Below are 6,000 nucleotides of genomic sequence, written 5' to 3' on the forward strand. Positions count from 1 at the left end.
AACTTATTCTCAGATTTTTAAAGGTCTTTAGGAGTTGCTGCACTCAGTGTTGCAACTCTTGACTGATTTAGGAGCAAAAATCTCATTTTCAAAAGGCCATTTGGAGCCAACACCCCATAAATTGTCAATGGTGTTTTGGCTCCTAAATACCAAAATCATTTCTGAAAATGTGATTTAAGCTCCAAAATGAGTTAGACATTGCAATACTGAGTGCGGCTCCCCATAAATAACTTACAAAATCTGAGCCTTAGTTTTGCAACTTACACTGTGAGGCACAGAAATATTAATTAATTATTATAATGATTGTTGTTGTACTGTGTTGGAATCCCCTTCATGAACCAGGACCCCACTGTGCAAGGCATTGTATAAACAATTGGTATGACACATCTGACAATTTCCTAGAATATCTGTGTGAGATCTTTCTGTGTTATGTTTATGTATCATTGTGGACCAAAGACCGTCTGTAATTCCACAGGGAAGGGTGACTACATCCCCCCCAGGAACTAAGAAGTGTGGGGAATGATTAGGCAAATTCACTTAGGTTGCAACACCTCCAGAGAGATACCACCATCTGGAGATGCTCACATAGAATAGATTCTCCTGAGGCCAACAGACAAAAGAAGGACTTTTGGATAAATAGCCTGAATTTAAACTGACTCACGGCCTGTTCTTCAGGGAGGTGTAACTTTAGATCTTCATCGCAATGGCATTTTCCATCAACTGGCTCTCCTTAACTTTGACCCTACCACTCTCCATGAGATACAAATTGAATTATACTCCGTGCACATCCTGGAAAGGTCTTTGGATACCAATCCTTAAATGGTCTCCAAGGCAAACAGAAGGGCTCTGCCTTTATTCAAACATCTGACTTTTGGACCCAATTGAAGAGACACCTCTTTGATCCATAGGTTCTCGGGTTTATTTTGTTGCCTTTTTAAAATGGATAAAAACTTTCCTGTTCTCTGTTATTTGAACAAATATGTTTCATGGGTCTCATAATTAATGGTAACAACAATTCTGGAAGGGATAGAAAACCTCATGTTTCAGGGTTTAAGCCAATCTCAAACTAGAGAGAGCCAGGAGGCAGATTATCCCACATTTCCTCAATGCAGAATGCTCACAACTTCCTCTGAAATGTCTTGTGCTGGCACCGGTCAAAGACAGGATACTGGACTATCTTGACCTGGGGTGTTATCCAGCCTCATAATCCCGATGTTCCTAATACAAATCATTTAGCATGTTTTTTTCTCTCACTCACAGCAGCATAAATCAAAGCTAGCTCCTCACACATCCAATAAATGGCTAGTCATGACAGGGTGAAAGAATGGGGGAGGGGTGGCAAATTTTTCCAAAAGATGGGTGCTTCCTCAGTTTCTCTGGTTGAATCTGTTCCACTCTGGCTAAATAATGAAAAAGGCTGACTGCACCAGAGAGAAAGAGAGCAAAAATAAGAACGAAAGAATACAAGAATGGCCATACTAGGTCAGACTAAAGGTGTTGTGTGAAAAAGTACTTCCTTATGTTTGTTTTAAGTTTGCTACCTAGAAATTTTGGGAGGCTGGCAGATAATCCCTAAGGATTCATGATAGTGTCCATAATTCCTAGATGTTTCAAGGGGGTTAGCACAAATGATTATTTGCTTGAAATTCATACTTGTAAATGATTTGGAGCGAATTGGTAGGGGAAGTAGAAGTGGATGGGAACCTGGGCAGCGGTGATAATGAGATGGTTGAGTTCAGGATCCTGACAAAAGGAAGAAAGGAGAGAAGCAAAATATGAACGCTTGACTTCAGAAAAGCAGACTTTGACTCCCTTAGGGAGCTGATGGGCAGGATCCCCTGGGAGGCTAATATAAGGGGGAAAGGAGTTCAGGAGAGCTGGCTGTATTTTAAAGAAGTCTTATTGAGGGTGCAGGAACAAACCATCCTGATGTGCAGAAAGAATAGCAAATATGGCAGGCGACCAGCTTGGCTTAACAGAGAAATCTTCAGTGAGCTTAAACACAAAAAGGAAGCTTACAAAAAGTGGAAACTTGAACAGATGAATAGGGAGGTATATGAAAATATTGCTCGAGCATGCAGGGCTGTAATTTGGAAGGACAAAGCACAATAGGAGTTGCAGCTAGAAAGGGATGTATAGGGTAAAAAGAAGGGTTTTTACAGGTATGTTAGCAACAAGAAGGTCAGGGAAAGTGTGGGACCCTCACTGAATGGGGGAAGCAATCTAGTGACAGATGATGCAGAAAAAGTTGAAGTACTCAATGCTTTTTTTTGCCGCAGCCTTCACAGAGAAGTTCAGCTCCCACACTGCTGCACTGGGCAACAAAGTATGGGGAGGAGGTGAGCAGCCCTCAGTGGAGAAAGAACAGGTTAAGGCCTATTTAGAAAAGCCAGACATGCACAAGTCCATAGGTCTGGATCCAATCTGAGGAAGTTGGCTGATGTGATTGCAGAGCCATTGCCCATTATTTTTGAAAACCTGTGGTGGTCAGGAGAGGTCCCGGACACCTGGAAAAAGGCTAATGTAGTGCCCATCTTTAAAAAAGGGAAGAAGGAGAATATGAGGAACTACAGAGTGGTCAGTCTCACCTCAGTCCCTGGAAAAATCATGCAGCAGGTACTTAAGGAATCCATTTTGAAGCACTTGAAGGAGAGAAAGGTGATCAGGAACAGTCAACATGGATTCACCAAGAGCAAGTCATACCTGACCAACCTGATTGCCTTTTATGATGAGATAACTAGCTCTGTGGACATGGGAAAAGTGGTGGATGTGATATACCTTCACTTTAGCAAGGTTTTTGATGTGGTCTAGCACGGTATTCTTGCCAGCAAGTAAAAAAAGTATGGATTGGATGACTGGACTATAAGGTGGATAGAAAACTAGCTGGATCATCTGGGTCAATGAGTAGTGATCAATGTCTAGTTGGCAGACGGAATCAAGTGGAGTGTCTCAGGGGTCGGTCCTAGGACCAATTTTGTTCAACATCTTCATTAATGATCTGGATGATAGGATTTTCTCTGATGATACTAAGCTGGGGGGTGGAGGGAGGTAGATGGGGTCCAGAGTGACCTAGACAAATTAGAGGACTGGGCCAAAATAAATCTGATGAGGTTCAACAATGACAAGTGCAGAGTCCTGCACTTACGACAGAAGAATCCCATGCACTGGTAGAGGCTCGGGACCGACTGGCTAAGCAGCAATTCTGCAGATAAGGACCTGGAGATTACAGTGGACAGTGGAGAAATTGGATATGAGTCAACAGTGTGCCCCCGTTGCCATGAAGGATAACAACACATTGAGCTGCATTAGAAGGAGCATTGCCAGCAGATCAAGGGAAGTGATTAGTCCCCTCCATTTGGCACTGGTGAGGCCACATCTGGAGTACAGCATCCAGTCTTGGGCCGCCACCACTACAGAAAGGATGTGGACAAATTGGAGAGATTCCAGTGGAGGGCAACAAAAAATGATTAGTGGGCTGAGGCACATGACTTACCAGGAGAGGCTGTGGGAACTGGGCTTATTTAGTCTCTTTGGGACAGACATAAGAGAGTGCTCTGCAATATGGTGGGAAAACAAGAAATTGCTAATAATGATGTGTGTTGTTGAAGAAGTGATTGATGCCATTTCTGAAGGAACGAGCAAAAAATATAAAGGGTTGATGTGAATGTGATGTATGTGTATTTTCTTTTCCTAGCATGCATTGAAACACATACTTATCTTATCCAAAGACTTGCCTACCCTTGGAAATGCCCCTAGGCAGGCTAAGCTTCCTGGAGAAACCTCCAACCTCTGGAGGTCTGGAGGAGCACTTCCTCCACCCAGACCTTCTCATCAATCTAGCCTTTCCTTTATTCAGGGAGAGTGTCTCTTTAAATCTATTTCAGTCTTTTGATCTTCCGCTCTTCCTAGGGAGAGGAATTCAGTCTTGGGAAAACTAGTCTAGCAGGCCCAGCATGGGTGGGAGAAGGACATCTCAGTGAATTGTCCTTGGTCTTTGCTGAGGAGCTATTAAATGGGCTATCATCCATCTTCCTAGGTAGTTTCCCAACCACCCGGCTATTGAATTAACTCAATATATGAATGTACAAGAGTTCGCCGGGGCTCAACCGGGGCTCTTCGGTGCAGGGGTTGGTCGGCAGGTCCGGCAGCTCCTTCGGATACTGAGCACAGGGCAGGTCCGGCAACTCCTCCAGGTAGCGGGCACAGGGCAGGTCCGGCAGCTCCTCCGGATAGTGAGCACAGGGCAGGTCCGGCAACTCCTCTGGATAGCGAGAACAGGGCAGGTCCGGCAGCTCCTCTGGATACCGGGTGCAGGGTAGGGCCGGAAATTCCTCTGGATAGCGGGCACAGGGTAGCTCCGGCAGCTCCTCCGGGTAGCTGGCACAGGGCAGGTCCGGCCAGTCTGGGCGGCTGCCTTGGGCTGCAGGAGCTTCCCAGTCACGGGCTCCACTAGGGACGTCTGCTCTCTCCGGTGGCTGGGCTCCTACTGTGCTCTGAGGGCCGGCTTTTATAGTTCCGGGTCGCCGCCTGACCCTCTGAGGGGTGGGGTCAGAGCTCCCTAGTTCCACCCACTCTGGCCTCTGGATGGGCTCTTCCCCCTCCAGGGCAGTGGGCAGCCACACCGCCTCACTACAATGAATATAAAACCACAATTACAATATTCAGACAAACGTACAGATTATATAGTATTTTCATGAATTACTACAGGCAACTCCAAATCCATCACAAGTATATGGGTTTTTTTACAAGTTTCAAAGCAATATTTTTCTGTCTATCACCCTCTCCAGGGCTTCCTCCACCTCCTTATTCCTCAGACTGTAGATTAAAGGGTTCAACATTGGGCACATCAACAACATTGGTTTTTGGTTTTGGTTTTTTGGTATGTATTCTTATAGAGTAAATAATTTAGTGTGTCTTTTCAGGTGGATGTAGGAAGTGGTGTCAGGATAGCTATAGTATATTTCAAAATCTTACCACTGCCTGGTACATTTTGAAACCCGCTAACAAGTTTTCTCCCATTTTCAGGCTGTTCCAGAGCAAGATAAATCTGTTTCATTTGATTTGGTGTTTTATGAATGTGCCCTTTTAAAACTATAGTTCAGACTAAAGCTACTACCCCATGTATGTTACTTACTGGGAATCTATCTAGTAACAGAATGGGAGCACTCCGCCTGACAGATGGAACTGATGAGGGGAGGGTAAGAGGAAGAACTGGGGAGGAGATACTCTGACAAGAGGGTGACACGATATGGACGCTTCCTCACAATAGTCTCTAATGTTCAAGCACAAACTGTGGGGGGGGTCTCATGAGCAGCTGTGATGTCCCTCAAGAGGGAGTGTAATTGGTAACTGGGTTTCAACCCTAAACCCGTTCCTAGAGAGTTCTAGGGACCCAGTAGACAAGGCCTTGCTGGTGTGCCACCTGTTCCCACAGGCAGCCTCTTCCTCTGAGTAATGCCAACATGCTAAAAGATGGGTTGCTTCTCATCCCACTGAAATAACTTAGGGTGAGGTCAGGTCCCATTTTACCATACCGCTGTCCCTAACCCCATTACACCTGGAAGTGGAGTCTCACTCTTCCCCAAGGCAGCACTGGAGTTGTAGTCTCCAGGGTTGGATTGTGGCACTCATGATCTTCCTCACCTGAATACACTCAATTAAGTTCAGAGGCCCCTACGACAGGGGGATCCTTATACCAGGATTGCGAGCTGGGAGTTGTAGTCTGTGTGTTTAGAAAACTATCAGGAATCAGACAGCATAAGTGTGTGTTTGTGCCATGGCTGGCATCAGACGCTGCTGTGGCAACTGCTTCTGGAGTTGCTGGATTGTTGTCTTAATAAACCGTGTTGGATTTCACCCTTTCGGTCTCAGCACTCACTACTCAGCAGTTGTTAGCGTACCAGAAGCCTCCAGCCCCAGACTGATGTTCCTTCTAGCTTATTCCCAAATATATTCAGGGCTGCATTCAGTGCACAAGCTGCTTACTGGATTGGGCCCTAT

The sequence above is a fragment of the Mauremys mutica genome, chromosome 13, assembly GCF_020497125.1.
Source record: "Mauremys mutica isolate MM-2020 ecotype Southern chromosome 13, ASM2049712v1, whole genome shotgun sequence".
Lineage (NCBI taxonomy): Eukaryota > Metazoa > Chordata > Testudines > Geoemydidae > Mauremys > Mauremys mutica.